The sequence below is a fragment of the Mustela nivalis genome (assembly GCF_964662115.1).
Source record: "Mustela nivalis genome assembly, contig: HAP1_SCAFFOLD_1002, whole genome shotgun sequence".
In the NCBI taxonomy this organism is placed as follows: Eukaryota; Metazoa; Chordata; class Mammalia; order Carnivora; family Mustelidae; genus Mustela; species Mustela nivalis.
In genome coordinates, this window is record NW_028135662.1 from 1 (window position 1) to 16454 (window position 16454).

The window sequence follows — 16454 nt, forward strand, 5'->3', positions numbered from 1 at the left end:
GGGGACGTAGATCGAAATATGAGTAGATCTGCTTGGGAAGGATGGTTGGAGCAAGGGGGTGGGAGGGCATCGTCCCCTCCTTCCAGGGCTCAGCCAGGAGAGACACGGTGAGATCGCCACGAGCCGCAAGGGGGAAAATATGTCAAGATCCCAAGGGAATAAAGGTGAATTAAAAAAAAAAAGAATTGTAAAGATGCCACATTAAGTATTTACTAAGATTATTCTAGCTAGGAGGTAGAAAACTCATTGCAGCCAAATTAGTCTACAATTCTATGGGGTCATTGCGGCAGCCTGAGATTTTCACAGGAGAGGTGCAGTTGTGCACAAATACAGTTCAGATTCTTTTCTATGAGTTTAATGTGTTGTATTTTTAAAGTATTTTATGATTAATGAGGTTTTTTTCACTTGTTTTTTTTGTTTTGTTTTGTTTTTCCCAGTGCCACATTTAGTCCTCATGATGATACTGCGACAGGTCAGAGTCTCTGTTTTCCAAGTGGAAAGCTAGAGGCACAGAAAGGACGCATGGTAGGCTTTTGCTAAAGATTTTTGCACCTCAGGATATTCAATTGTAGTTGCCCCCGACCCCGCAATAGTACCCTTCTCTAGCTTTGGCATGAGGGTGGGACTAGGCTTGTAAAATAGCTTGGAAGTGTTCCTTCTCTCATTTTTGGGGAAGAGTTTCAGAGGAATTGCTGTTAATTTTCTTTACATATTTGGCAGAATTTACCCGGTGAAGCTGTCTGGTCCTGGTCTTGTGTTCATTGGGAAGTTTTTGATGACCGACTCAATCTCCCTCCTTATTACCAGCCTGTTCAGATTTTCTGTTTCTTCCTGATTCAGTCTGGGGAGGTTGTGTGTTTCTCGGAATTTGTGCATTTCTTCTAGGTTGTCCAGTGTGTTGGTGTGTAAGTGTCTTCAGAGGGCCCTTCAGGGTCCTTTGTATTGTGACATCAATTTTAATGTCTCCCTTTTCATTTATAATTTGGTTTGGTTAAGTCTTCCCTCTCTTCCTTGTCTTGGTAGGTCCGGCTAAAGCTAAGCCCATTTTACTTAACTTTTCAAGGAACTGATTCTTAGTTTCATTGTTGCTCTGTTTCTCTCTGTTTCATTGTCTCTGATCTTTGTTATCTCCTTCCTTCTGCTAGTTTTGGGATTAGTTTGTTCTTTTTCTTTTTAGTTCCTTGACATGTGATAGCAGACTGTTAATTTAAGATCCTTTTCCTTTTTAACATAGGCTGCCATCACTATCACCCCTCTTTTAGCACTTCTGCTGCTGCGTCCCCTAAATTTTGGTATTCTGTGCTGTCATTTTCATTTTTTTTTCAAGATTTTTCATAAAAAAAGATTTTATTGATTTATTTGAGAGAGGGAGCAAGAGCAAGAGTGCACAGCCGGGGTGAGGGGCAGAAGGGGAAGCAGACTGCCGGACGAGCAGGGAGCCCAGCCAGGGGCCCCGGACTCTGAGCTCACGACCTGAGCTAAAGGCAGAAGCCCAGCCACCTGAGCCACCCAGGAGCCCCCAAGATATTTCTTGATTTCCCCTTTGACCCATTCTGTGTTGTTTAATACCCATATATGTGTAAACGTCCCAGATTTTCCTGTTACTGATTTCTAGTGTTATACCACTGTGGCCAGGAAAAAATTCTTGGTATCATTTCAATCTTGTAACATTTTCTGAGGCTTGGGACCCAACACGGGCTCTATCCTGGAGAGCATTGCACGTGGGCTTGAGAAGAACGTGGGTCCCACCGCCGTTGGTCGGAAGGTTCCGTACATGTCTGTTTGGTCTAAAGTACGGTTCAAGTCCAATGTTCCCTTGCTGTTTTTCTGTCTGGATGATCTGTTATTGAGAATTGGGTTTTGAAGTTTCTTACAGTTATTGTCCATTACCTATATCTAAGTAAGATATGATCGTACTTGCTTGATATATTAAAGTGTTCTGATGTTGGGTGCGTTCACCCCTGTAAGTGTTCTGAGCTCCTGATGAATTGTCTCTTTGTCACTGTATACAGGCATACGTCATTTTATTACGTTTCACTTTATTGTGCTTCACTGATACTGCGGGTTTTTTTTTGTTGTTGTTGTTATTTTGTTTTTGATTTTTCTATAAATTGAAGGTTTGTGGCAACTCTGACCTGAGCAACTCCACCAAACTTTGTTTTTTCCCACAGTATTGACTCACTTCATGCTACTGGGGCCCATTTTGGTGAATCTCAAAATATTTCCAACTTTTTCATCATTATTATATTTGTTTTGGTGGTCTATGATCAGTGATTATGACTTGCTGAAAACTCGGAGGATGGTTAGCAATTTTTAGCAATAAAGTATTTTTAAATTGGGGTATGTACCCAGTCTTTAAAGACATAGTTCTACAGCACACTTCATAGTCCACAGTGTGGTTGAAATGCAGCTTTTCTATGCTCTGGGAGCCCCAAACCCTCATCTGTTGCAACATTCACCTTATTGCCAAGGTCTGGAACCAAACCCACGGTATCTCCAAGATGTGCCCGTCATGACTTTCTTGTTCCCTGTTACAGTTTTGATTTAAAGTCTATCGTCTGATACACACATAGCTTCTCTCTCTGGGTTGCCATTTAGGTAGAATATCTTTTTCTGTCCCTTCACTTTGAGCCTCTGTGTATCCTTGAGGCTGAAGTGAGTCTCAGGTAGACAGTATCGAGTTGGGTCCTTATATGCCTTCCTATGCTTTTTGATTGTATTATTTTATCCATTTATGTTTAAAGTGATTATTTTTAAATAAGACTGACTATTGAAATCTGTTAATTATTTTATCTCTGTTTTATAATTCCTTTCACTTTTTCCCCCTCTCTTGCTGTCTTCCTTTGTGAACTGATGATTTTCCCAAGTGAGGCACTTTAATTTCCTTCTCTCTCTCTCATTTTTTTTTTTTTATAAAGGGAGTGGGTGGGAGGGGCCGAGGGAGAAGAGGAGAGAGAATCTCCAGCAGACTCCATGCCCAGCGTGGGACAGGACACGGGACTCGACCTCACCACCCTGAGATCATGACCTGAGCTGACATCAAGAGTTGGGTCCTCAACTGTTGTCACTCCAGTGCCCCTTTAATTTCCTTCTTTTTATCTTTTCTGAACCTACTTTTTGCTTTGTGGTTACTCCGAGGCTTACATAAAGCATTCTATGGCTATAACAGTATATTTTACATTGATAAGAACTTAACTTTGAGCTCATACAAACATTCTTTCATTCTCTTCCTTTTATGTTTGTTTTTAAATTGAGATGTCATCGACACCTATCATGGTATGCATTTAAGGTGTCCAACGTGCTGACTTGCCGTGCGTGTGGAGTGCAGCATGGCTTCCATCACAGCTGCCGCTAACACCTCTGTCATGTCTAACTAGCATTTCTCTGGCTGTCACAATGCACTTCTTTTATATTGTGTGTTTAGTGACAAATGATTGTAGCTGTAGTTTTTGTTTCTTCAATCTTTTAAAGAATATTTCATTTATTTGAAAGAGAGAGAGAGAAAGTGCTCAAGCAGAGGAGAGGGGTAGAGGGAGATGGTCAAGCAGACTTTCCGCTGAGCGGGGACCCCAACACAGGGCTCGATCCCAGGACCCTGAGGTCATTGCTTGAGCCAAAAGCATATGCTTCACCGACTGAGCCACCCAGGGGCCCCAATCTTAGCTGTAGTTATTTTTAGTGCTCTTTTCCTTTAACCTTATATTAGAGATAAGTGGCTAATTCATCACCATATAACAGTATTAGAATATTCTGAATTCCACTAGCTGCTTACCTTCACTTGTGTGTTATATGTTTTTGTGTATTTTCAGGTCATTAATTAGAGCTTTTTTCACTTTAGGCTTTTACCATTTCTTGTAAAGCACGTTTAATTGAGGAAATTCTTTATATCACTTTCACTTCTGAAGGACTGCCTGCCTTCCTTCCTCGCCAGCCCGCCACTTTTAAAAGGAATCTCAGAAGTGAAGTCTCAGATATGACTCATTCCAACAACACAAGGGATGTGTATCTCTTCTCCACAGTAGAAATGCAATGATTAACATAATAAAATTATTCATCTTGGTCACCATCATCCAGATGAAACAGCCATATGAACACTGAAACAGCACTTTTGTGATTAGGTTGATTGGTATTTATGATATTTAATGAGACATAATACAGTCATTTGTGCAAACCACGAGCATATCCTCAACCCAAGCTGTCATGCAGCCAAGTGGAAATTACATGGGTAGAGACAGCGTCCTAGCAGCACTGCGTCCTGCAGGGGTGGGATTTAGACAGCTGCCAGGAACCTAGTGTATTCATTCATAATTATCGTTGGCTTCTACTTAGGGTTTTTGAGTCTACCTAGAAGTATTTAAAAACTGTGCTTTAGGGGGCACCTGAGTGGTTCAGTTGGTTGAGCAACTGCCTTTGGCTCAGGTCATGATCCCGGGGGCCTGGGATCGAGTCCCCACATTGGGCTCCCTGCTCAGTGAAGAGTCTGCTTATCTCTCTGCCTCTGTGATCTCTCTTGCTTTTGTTATTTCTCAGATAAATAATAAAATTAAAAAAAAAACCTGTGTCTTAAGTAAGCTTTTTATTTTGGGATCATCATACACTCACATGCATGTGTGATCAATAATATAGAGGTCTTGTATACCTTTTGCACAGATGCCTTCAGTAAAATCATCGCACAAAACCATAATATAACCCAAGAAGTATATCAACGTTAATGAAAACCACTAATCTCGTTCAGCTGTTCCCCATGTGTACCTGTTTTCTTCATGTTCGTGTGCGCTTAGTTCCATGAAGTTTGATCAGGATCATGTTTGATCTTGTAGGTCTGTGTCTCCACCACCACAGTCAAGACACAGACCATTTCCATCACAAGGGCACCCCGCACTGCAGCGTTATACACCTGCTGCTCCCCTCGGGCCCCTCCCCTCGGAGCCCCTCCCCTCTTTAGACCCTAGAAATTGCTAATCTGTGTTCTGTCTTGAGAACATTACATATAAATGGGATCAGACAGTGTGTAACCTTTAGAACTGTCTCTTTTTCATTCAGCGTAATTTTCTGGAGATTTATTCAAGTTGCTGTGTGTATTAGAAGTTCATTTCTTTTTATTGCTGAGGAGAATTCCATGATACGTGTGAACACATTTTGTTTAACCGTTTACTCATTGAGAGACATTTGGGCTGCTTCCAGTTTGGGGCTAGTACGATTGAAGCTGATACAAACATTTGTGTATGTTTTTTTAAACATACTTTTATTTTTCTGGGATAAATGCCCCCCAAAGGTAATTGCTGGGTCACACGTTCGTTGCATGCATAGTTTGAGAAACTGCCAAACCGTTTTCCAGAGTGACTGTACCATTTCCATTCCTACTGGAGTGTATGAGTGGTCCGCATCACTTTATTCTTGCCAATACGCACTGTTGCCACTGTTTCTGTAAGCGGTTCTGATTGGTGTCTAGTGTAGTGATACCCCCTTGTGGGTTTAGTCTGCATTTTCTTAATGCCTAATGAATCCTTTTCTACACTCATTTACCATCTGTATATCCTCTTTAGTAAAATGGCTGTTCATACCTTTTCATATTTCCTAATTGGATTGTTTGTTTCTTACTGCTGACTTAAGAGTTCTTCTTAATATGTATCCTTCTTAAATACGTGGTTTGGAAATATTTTTTCCTAGTCTGAAGCTTGGCTTTTCATTCCCTTAGTAGGGTCTTCTGCAGAGAAAAAGTCTCTAATATTGATGAAATTAATTTATCAATTTTTTTCCTTTTATGGACATGCTTTTGGTAGTAAGTCTAAGAACTCAATGTGTACTCCTAAGTCCCCAAGTTTTTTCCTACTTTTCCCCTAAAGTTTTTATTATTTTAACCTTACATTAAAGTCTGTGATCCACTCTGAATTAAGTGCTAAATTGTGAGATACAAGCTGACCTCCTTTTTTGTTTTTGCTTGTGCGTGTCCAACTGTGCTAGCATCACTTGTTGAAAGGTTATCTTTCCTTCATTGCATTGCTTTTGCACTTTCATGCAGAATATACCCATAAATATGCTATGTCTCCATAGGGCTATTTCTGGATTCATCTATCATCAGTATATTGCATGCACATTGAAGCTCTTTTACTTCTTCTCTTTCATCTATGTACCCATTTTATTTTATTCTATTTTTTGCTCTATGATAGTGGTCAAAATGTTCAGTGCTATGCTGAATCAAAAATGGTGGAAGTGTACTTCCATGTCTTGTACCTGAAATTAGGAACAGATATGCAGTATTTCATTAAGTATAATACCAGCTGTAGGTAGATTTTTTACCAGACTGCAGTCATCCCCCTCAATTCCTGACTTACTAAAATTTTTTAAAAAGGATTTTATTTATTTATTTGACAGACAGAGATCACAAGTAGACAGAGAGGCAGGCAGAGACAGAGAGGAAGGGAAGCAGGCTCCCCGCTGAGCAGAGAGCCAAAAGCGGGGCTCGATCCCAGGACCCCGATATCTTGACCTGAGCCGAAGGCAGAGGCTTTAACCCACTGAGCCACCCAAGTGGCCACTTACTGGAGTTTCTATCATGAATGGATGTTAAGCTTTATCAAATATTTTTGTGTATGTCAACTGATATGATTATATGGCTTTTCTTTCCTAATCTACTGATATGATGAATTATATTGACAGATTTCTAAAGGTTGAATGAGCTGCGCATACCTGGAAAAATCCTATTTGGTCATGGTGTATGTTATTTTTGAACATAGTTGGATTTGATTTTCTAATAGTTTGGGGGGAGTTTCTGTACCTTGTTTTGTGAAAGATACTGGCCTATAGCTTTCTTCTTTTGTACTTTCTTTGTCTGGTTTTGGTATAAAGGTAATGGCATTCTTACACACTGGGCTGTTAGGACTTTCTTCCTCTGTATTTGCTGAAAAAAAAAAGTGTAAGTTTGCTGTAAATTCTTGTTTAAATGTTTGGTAGAGGTCTACAGTGAAACCGTTTGGGCCTAGGGTTTGATGAGAGTACTGTAATTGTAAATTAATTTTTTAAAATGCTATGGAACTATACTGTTTGTTTATTTGACTGTGGTTGAGTTTCAGCAGTCTGTAGTTTTTGAGGAATTCATCTCTTTCTTTGTCAAATTTGAGTGTAAAGTTTTTGTAATGTTCTCTTATCCTTTCGATGGTTCCAGGATCTGTTGTGATGCCCCATGTTTTATTCCTGATATTAATAATTTGTGTCTTATCTCTTGGGGTTTTTTGCCCATCTTGCTAGAGTTTTACCAATTTCTTTTATTTATTTTTTTTCAAAGAACCAGCTTCTGGTACTACTGACTTTGTTGTTTTTCTGTTTCAGTTTCAGGGATTTCTGTTCTTTCTTTGTTTCTTTGTTTCTTTCTTCCTTTTATCTCCTTCTTTGTGCTTGCTTTAGCTGTTTCTGCTTATTTCTCACTTATTTTTTATTCTTTGTTTTTCAAACTCCTAAATTTGAACGAGGCTACAGAAACCATTTGCTTTACCTATTCCCATGGGACTAAGTGGTGGTTATGTTTCACCTGAGAAATTTAACCATTTAGTATTAAAATGTTTGTTGAACTACAGCTAGTGATTCAGCAGAGTTCCCGATTCATTATACAGTCTGGTCACTTGAATCCAAAGTTACAGAATGGCCAGCATCTGTAGTAGCTAATAATAAATTTTTAATTAGTCATTTGAACATACAATTCTAATGTGTAAAATTGAGTTTTATGGCCTTATGGTTATCCTTCAACAGGTTAATTAAAATTAATATTTCATATTCAAACTAGAGTGTCATTAGAAAATGTGTGGATTTTATCACCGACAGTTTATTTTTTTTCCAATATAGAACTAACTTGAATTGAAAAGCGATATGAAAACTTGGCTTAAACATTCTAGTATCCTCTTTGCTTTTTTCTACATCCCCAAACTATCTCTGATGGACTTAATCTATGAATAAAATGCATAGTTTAATTTGAAAGGAAATTTTCAGTAATCTACTAGTAACTGTGGTGTTTTCTCCTATTTTAATAAACCAGAATCTTACAGTAAAAATATCCATACTTACAAAGAGTATACTTTGAGGCAGATGGAATTAATTCTTTAATGAGACATTTAAAAAATGATTTATCTGAGTACCTGTCTCCAGTGAAAGCTCACTGAGAAGCATGGTATTTTAAGGCCATGAGTACTTAGAGTATCTTGGAGTGACATTAGGGGCTGGGTGGATTTGATTTAGTCGCCCAGTGCAGAAGTAACTACCAAAAACCATCTGAAGATACGACAGATCTGTCCTTTGAGAATATTATTCTGTATCCAACATATTGTATTCATCGTCTTATTAATTTACTCACTCCTTTATTTCTTTATTTAGCAAATGAAGGAATTCACATGAATGAAGAATTTCACATTTCTTCATTTCTTCATAGAAATGAAGAATTCACATTCACATAGGAAAAAAGCAGTGGAGAAACATTTAATAGACATTAGCTATTAAGCTAAACATGAATACCTCAAAACTAGGTATTTAAAAATCATGTTACCATGGGATATAAAGATTTTATTTCATTTATAATCACTTTCAAGGCTTGGACAACTTTTTTTTTTTTTTTTTTTTGGGAATTCCACAAGGAACTTAATGAGTGAACTTTGCCAAACCTGCAGTTTTGTAAACGCATCAGAAGCAAATTACACCAACTGCTTGAGAGGGGGAGAGAGAGAGAGAGCCCTTCTGTGCTTCCCTTTAGGACTTGAGCGGCCTGCTCAATGGAGTGTGGTTTCCTCCCCATTTGTCCTGCTCGAAGATGCAAATGTGTACATATGTGTGTATCGATATGTACATGCACCAGTTTTAAAGCATGCCAAATTTAATGCTAATCAGACAAACGTACTGCTCACAGCTTGCAAACGAAAAACTACATTAAGAAGTGCACTCTGAAGCTTGAAGGAAAAGAGAGGCTGTTGAAGGAGGTGTCCATATTTATGAGTCTCCCGCAATCCCAGCGCAGGACATAGAAGCACCGGCGAGGAGCCTGTCCCTCGTTAGGCAATAATTTCACGACCACCGCTTGTTTGTCAAGTCCTTTGCAAAAACAGGCAAATTCAGTGGATTTTGGAGAAAGATGAGTCAATAAAGGGAGGAAAGGAGCTCTTGATTTCCTGGGTTGGCCTGGGAAAAGGATCTCTTTCCTAACCCATATGAAAGGTTTTTATGCATAAACAAACAGCATCATTACAGGAGTAACGGTAGAGTTGCCAACAGGCTTATGGGGCCTTACGGCATAACTGCAACGTGGTGGAATAGAATTTGATTCAATTCAGTAATAATTTCCTGAATATCTGTCTCTTCAAGGTCAACTTTAACCCCTTGGCAATTGCTTATCTCGTGCGTGCGTGTGTGTGTGTGTGTGTGTGTGTGTGTGCACATGTTCAACTCCACAAGCAAGATTATTTAATCCTTGTGCTTCTCTCAATCTGCCATGACTGTATTTATAATGAAGCCGTGTTTCCTAAAATCCTCATGTTGATCATATCTACCTGTGGCCATCCACACAGACTTCTCTAGACATTTGCCAACTCAGTGTTCTATTTTTCCTTTTTGGTGAGATTCACCTATCTGGGACCTTTGCTGAGGTCATCAGCCAGCTGGACATGACTTAGCAAAATCCTTTTATACCTTGAAAGGATTAATCTTGATGCAGGGAATATCTGTTTTAGAGCTTGAGTCTAAGAAAGAGAAATGGTTTAGGTTGGCCCAAATGGCTCAGAAAGCCTTGGGGTATTTCAGACATGTGAATAATGAAGCCGTTCTTATTGTTTAATTCCGCTCTGTTTTTAATGTCGGTATTCCTGAACATAAATCTCTAGTCACGACATATTGATTATCTATGCATATTAATCACAAACTATGGCAAATTAATAGAGTATCTCATAATTCTGTGGACATTCGTAAATCTTCTCTGACTGTTGGCTGGAGATTCCCTGAGGTATTAGTCTTACTTCTCAGCAGATAGATGGTATTTTTCCATCAACACGACAATCCCATGCTTGCGTGTACGTGACTGTTTGCTTCTCAGGCTTCAAAAAAAAAAAAAAAAAGGAAGCAATTGTGTGCTAGAACAGGATATTGTGTCATGTTATGGAATCTTCTTTCTGGAAAATCTTAAAAATAAGTTAACTTCGTTATGTCTTTAATGGTTTTTGTGACATTGTATGAAAATGTATTATGCTACATCATCGCGATAGCTCTTTGGACTCAGAATTAGATTTTTTCCACATGATTCAGGTATGTTTTGTTAAACATCCTAGTTGTGCCCGAGGGTATGAAGTGAATATCATTTATTTCTTACTGCCCCACTGTCACTTTTGAGTAATTTCAACATTCTCTGGATCCTATGGAAGTCCCCACCTGAAACACTCCTGCTCGATGATCAGGTGTCCCACGTGTTAACTGATAAATTATCAAGCCAAGAAAATGTTCCATTCTTTCTTCTGAAACCATTTGCTTTGAACCGTGACTCTTACACTGTAATGGAATTATTTATGATCTGTTCATGTCCTGCATTCCTTCCTTCCATTTTGTTTACTTTACTTTATCCCCTGCCCCCCCTCCCCAGACTACTAGAACTAAAGGGATGGAGCAGAGAACAGAATTTATTTCAGGTTTGTGATCTCATTAAAATGTAAACATCCATATTGTTCCTCTTCAAAAGTCTTCAAAATTCTCTGACTGGACTTTTTCCTCCATGTGGTTCATTGTATCACGATCCAGTGAGAGCCTTACTTTTCTTGAGGACATTGAGTTGGGATCATCAAAGGTCCATTGACCTGTGAAGGTGCCAGGGTCACCTCACCCGGGAGGATGGGGGTTGATAGAATCAATAGTGAACACCTGCATTTCTGAAGTCAGAAGAAGTGATTATGTCGGTAACAGTATGTTCTACTCACATGGCTTATTACGTGAGCTCGTCATACACCACATCCCAGGCATAGGACTCAGCTCTTTAGATTATTAATGCATTCATACTCATGTTTTATTATCATTGCTTGGCACAAGTTGACCTTGGCTTATGCCAGGGTGGTTAAGCGGCTGCCCACGGTCGCTCAGCCGGCTGCCCATGCTGGAGGAGGACTCGAGCCCCGAGCGCTCTGGAGTCTGTGAGTTACCTGCTCTACTATGTTCCCTGACATACCTTTCCTGTGGAAAGTGCTCCTCTTACCTGGGCCAGTGGCTTTGCCATCGCTCTAGCTACATTCCTTCCTGTACCAAAAGTGAAACAAAATCTATACGGTGTGTTACCGGACAAGACACTGCCTGCTTGGCAGGCATATTTACAAGGCAAGTGGGGGGCATTAGAAATGAAAACCTTTTTTCCTTGTTTGTACCTTGAAAGGGTTTTCAAAGAGCTTCTCAATCTTTCAAAGTGCTTTCAATGCTTTTCTACAGGTACTGAAAGGAAGAAAAATGGAGCTGATGAAATTGTGTTGATTGCATTAATGCTCTCTCTTCGGTGCTGGTCTCCAACAATAGGGAAGAGCCTTAACTAGTACTACCAGTACTTCCTGGTAGTACTAGACACGCACGGACCAGAATTCATTATTTGATAGATTTCATCTAAACCCAGGGTTCTTTTTCTTTAAAAAATCCTACCTTTTCTCTTCCTTTGTGCTGGCTCAATAGGAAAATATATTGAAATAGTCACATATATCATTTCACTTTTTTTCCTGATAAAAGATTCAACCAAGTTATAGCTACTGAAAGTTATAATTCTTCCCCATGGCTTTGGGTTCAGAGAAACTTTGGTCAGATATCACTGGCTTTCTGGTATGTGTGAAGAGAATATTTTAGATAGTGTAGTGTAACTTCTGAGATCATGAAATGTTTGCAACTGTGGAGTTGTCTTCCTTTAATTTTCTGGGTTGAGGATTGGCACCCAGCTGGAAGCCAGTTTCTCCCTCAGTTATATGAAGGATGAGCGGAAACGGAGGGGCACAGGGAGACAGAATGTCCTTCATCAGGGCTATCCCTGTTAGCGCCAGTGTTAGTATTTTTAAGAAGTTCCAAGTAGGTCTTGGTCAGCTTGAGCTGCCACAGAGAGCACCAGAGACCAAGTGGCTTGTAAGGGGCATAACTGTACCTCATGCTTCTGAAGTCTGAGGTGAGGGTGTGGGATTCTGGCGAGAGCCCTCTTCCTCGTCTGCGGGTGGCCGCCATCTTGGCACAGCCTCACGTGGCACAAGGAGCTAGGGAAAAAGAAAGCAAGCTTTCTCTCTCCTGTCCCTGTAAGGTGCTAATCCCGGTACGCAGGCTCCACTCTCATGACTGAGTCACCTCCCAAAGGCTCCACTTCCTAACTCCGTTTCATGGGGGTGCTGGTGCTTCCACATATGAATTTGAATTTGGGGGGGGGACCCAAACAGTCACTCCATAGCAAAGCATGTATGAAAACCTTTGCATTTTTTTTAAAAAATATTTTGTTGTTTCAATGCCTTTCCATATCCTGACCAATATACAAAATCAGATGTTTGGTTCAAGTTCCTATGCTCAAAAGTTTATTTCCTTTTTTTTTTTAAAGATTTTATTTGTTTATATGTGTATCTGTGTGTGTGTGCGTGTGTGTGTGTGTGTGTGTAAGAGAGAGAGAGAGAGAGAGAGAGAGAACACGGGGAGCAGGAGGCAGAGAGAGAAGCATCCCTTTCTGAGCAAGGAGCCCCAGAATCCAGGATCATGACCTGAACCCAAAGCAGACGTCTCACTGAGCCAAACAGGTATCCCTAAAATTTTGTTTCCTAATGTTAAGGAACATTCCTGGTGTTTCCTATTTCTATATCTTTGGAATTTCTATCTCCCTGGAAAGGGAAGGATTTCCTGAAGATGTGTGGTCCTGTGTATGTGGAAGAGGATAGGAAAACGCTGGAATCCTGGCCAGACATCTTGGTTCAAATCCAAAGCCGATAACATCCCAGCTGATGCGCACCTCACACCGTCTACTCCCTCTTGGAGCTGATTCTGCAGACCTGACTTTAGAAAGTAGTACATCCCACTCACCTCACAGGGCTGTTGTTTGGATCAAATGAAGTTGTGTAGGGGAAGCTGCCGTATCGCTGACGCTGTCACCCCTGCGTAACCCAGACGCACGTGGAAATATTTAGTACAGAAGACTCCGAGAAGGCATAGCATGGTTGCTCAAGACGTGGATGGCAGGAACAGTCGTGGGGAGAGGCCAGCTGGAGTGAGGGGTGGGGCCCCCCTTCACAATGTCACACCTGCCTGGTTACATCAGGGACACAGGTGTGGGAATCACCTGCCATGTCCTTCTTCCTCCTCACGCAGAGCCTGGTGTCTTCTGCCTGTACCCTCAGGGAGCACAAACCGTGTCCCTGGCTGTTCTAAGCCAACAGTGGTGACACCGGGTTCCTATCAGCAAGGATAGGAACCTATCCTATATTCCTATATAGACCAGGAGAGCTGAGGGGTCAAAGGCCTGCTGTGGGCTTCTGGGAAAACCTCCCTTGACCTTAAGGTGGAAATTCTGGGAGAGACAGGAGCCATTTTCCCTGGATTTCTGTTGCCCGGGTGCAGTTTCAAGAACTAGAGCAGCCATTTGGATGCTGGTTGGAGGACGTGAAGCAGGAGGTCCCTGCCCGCAGCTCCAGGGGCTCTGTCCCAGCCTCTGGGAGAAACCCCCTCCCTGTGCGGGCGGATCCGGGCTCTGCTTCATCGGCAGTGAAAGGAGCAGCCACTTGGTCAGTGGGAGTCGTCCCGCGTCCCACATCGGGTGGTCCGTGAGACAAAATCCACCATCCAGGTAGCCGATCACTGAGGAAACACGACGAGGCAGACATTTCTCCCAGGGACACCACAGAAGGTGGGGATGGCCGTGAGCTCCCCTCTGCAGACACTGTGACCGTGAGGCGTGCAGGGCCGCGTCCCACGCCGACCTCCCTTGTCCTGATGGCACCACCCCACAGGCGACGCACCGGCAGCCGCAGGGGCGGTTGGGGGGGATGTTCAGCACCGTGTTCTCCTGGGTCAGACTCCACAGTCGCTGTAGGAGCTGGTGCACTTCATACCCCTCAAGAATCCTCCAGGACATTGTTTTTCTCAATCAAGTTCTGAGAAATACGACGGCACGACATGCTGAAGATCGCTTTCTCCATCAGACACGCAGAGCGGGGCCCTCCCGTGCTGCTTCAAGGCCACAGACTGTAAACCTTGGCGTTGGGTCAAGCCGCAGACATACCAGCGTCTGCTTCTGGAGGCTGAGCAGCCCGACCGGCTCCCGCGCTGGAGGGCAGGTTGGCGTCTCAGGGAAACAAGAACAGAAGGAGGTTCTGAGTCTGTTCTGAGGCAAACACGGGAGACATCTCAACCCACAGCGGGATTGTCCCGAACGTGTTGCTGGCTTTTCCTCAATGCGTGGACAAGGGTCTGCGGCGTACTGTGCGTGAAATAAGGAGAGAGACGGGACATCATGCACAGTATCGCCATGTCCCTCAGATACAGATATATCCCCATAGTGTTAATTAGCAGAACACCCAGCCACAACCCGAATAGTCGTTTTCTTTGAGGGCAGTGGCGAGAGATGCATGGTGATATTTCTGATGATTTCTGTTTTCTTCTTGGTGTTTTGGATATTATTTCGATTTTTATAATGAATACATGTCACTTTTATGCAACTAATAATGTCCTTTTAAAAATGGGACAACTTAGGAGGGCTAAATTTTTTGCTTTAAGAATTTTTATTTAGAACTTTTTTTTTTTTCCCTGATAGTAAATTTGGAAAAATAATCAGTAGGCTGTTCAGAATATTGATAGTTTGAAATAATGAGCCACATAATTTGGGTACATGGGAGTTCTTGTCTTTTTGTTCTTTATCACGGGGGGAGGTGCATGGATCTAATTAAGTCCAAAGCAGTATCATAGTATCAGGACAAGCCAGGATTTATTAATGATCAGGGCACAATATGAAATCTATCTTATTGACCTTAAATATCTAGATGACTGGAATGGATTCCAATTTTCTTGATAAATCAAGAGATTGATTGTCTTACAGCAATATTTTGTCTATGTGCCCTAAGCCCCGCATTTTTGATAATTTATTTTTTAAAATTAGCCCATAAATAAAATGCCAAGTTTTTTTGTCGATAACCCACTGATTTTGATATATTTCCACTTGTGTCACGAGTACAGGTGTGCTGTAAATTTAGACGACATCCTTGGAAAATCCCAATTACTTTTGGAAATAACTAACGTTCACAGGAGCCGCTCCTCCTCTGAGCTGTTTGGCCCATAATTATTGTCAAGAACCGCAGTCGCTGAGTTCTGCACTTTCCGTTTCTGTAGATCTGTGCCCACTTGCATTCTGTAGGGAAGCAATTACTTTGGAGAGGCAGATCTGGTGTAAACCCAGCTTCATTACTTACCATCCCTGCAACCTTGGGCAACCCATTTAATCTCTGTGAACCTTCCCATAAAATGTTGATAATAAGACCATTTAAGATTGATGATAATGTATATATTTTGTCTGCAACAGTATGTGGGATCAATAAATAGTAGCTATTATTCCTGCAAAAAAAAATCAAACCAATGATGGGATATTAGATTAAAAATCAAGGAACAAGCATTGAGTAAATAGCTCATTTTTAGACAATGAATAAAATGTCATTTAGGGCCCAAACAGCCATCTTTTTTGAAGTGGAAGATGGTCCTTGGCTGCTGGAAATGTAAGCAGAGCGTGTGGGGAGCATGAGGTGGTGGGAGGGATGGGTAACCGTGTGAGAGAAATCCTCTCTTCCTGGAGGTAGCTGATCACTTAACAATGTTGTTGTTGTTTTTTAACTTTTTAAAAAATTTCTTTTCAGTGTAAAAGAATTCATTGTTTTTGCACCACACCCAGTGCTCCATGCAATCCGTGCCCTCTATAATACCCACCACCTGGTACCCCAACCTCCCACCCCCCGCCCCTTCAAAACGCTCAGATTGTTTTTCAGAGTCCATAGTCTCTCATGGTTCACCTCCCCTTCCAATTTCCCCCAACTCCCTTCTCCTCTCCATCTCCCCATGTCCTCCATGCTATTTGTTATGCTCCACAAATAAGTGAAACCATATGATAATTGACTCTCTCTGCTTGACTTATTTCACTCAGCATAATCTCTTCCAGTCCCGTCCATGTTGCTACAAAAGTTGGGTATTCGTCCTTTCTGATGGAGGCATCATACTCCATAGTGCATATGGACCACATCTTCCTTATCCATTCGTCCATTGAAGGGCATCTTGGCTCTTTCCACAGTTTGGTGACTGTGGCCATTGCTGGTCTGAATGTTGGGGTAGAGGTGGCCCTTCTTTTCACTCCATTTGTATCTTTGGGCTAAATACCCAGTAGTGCAATGGCAGGGGCATAGGGAAGCTCTATTTTTAATTTCTTGAGGAATCTCCACACTGTTCTCCAAAGAGGCTGCACC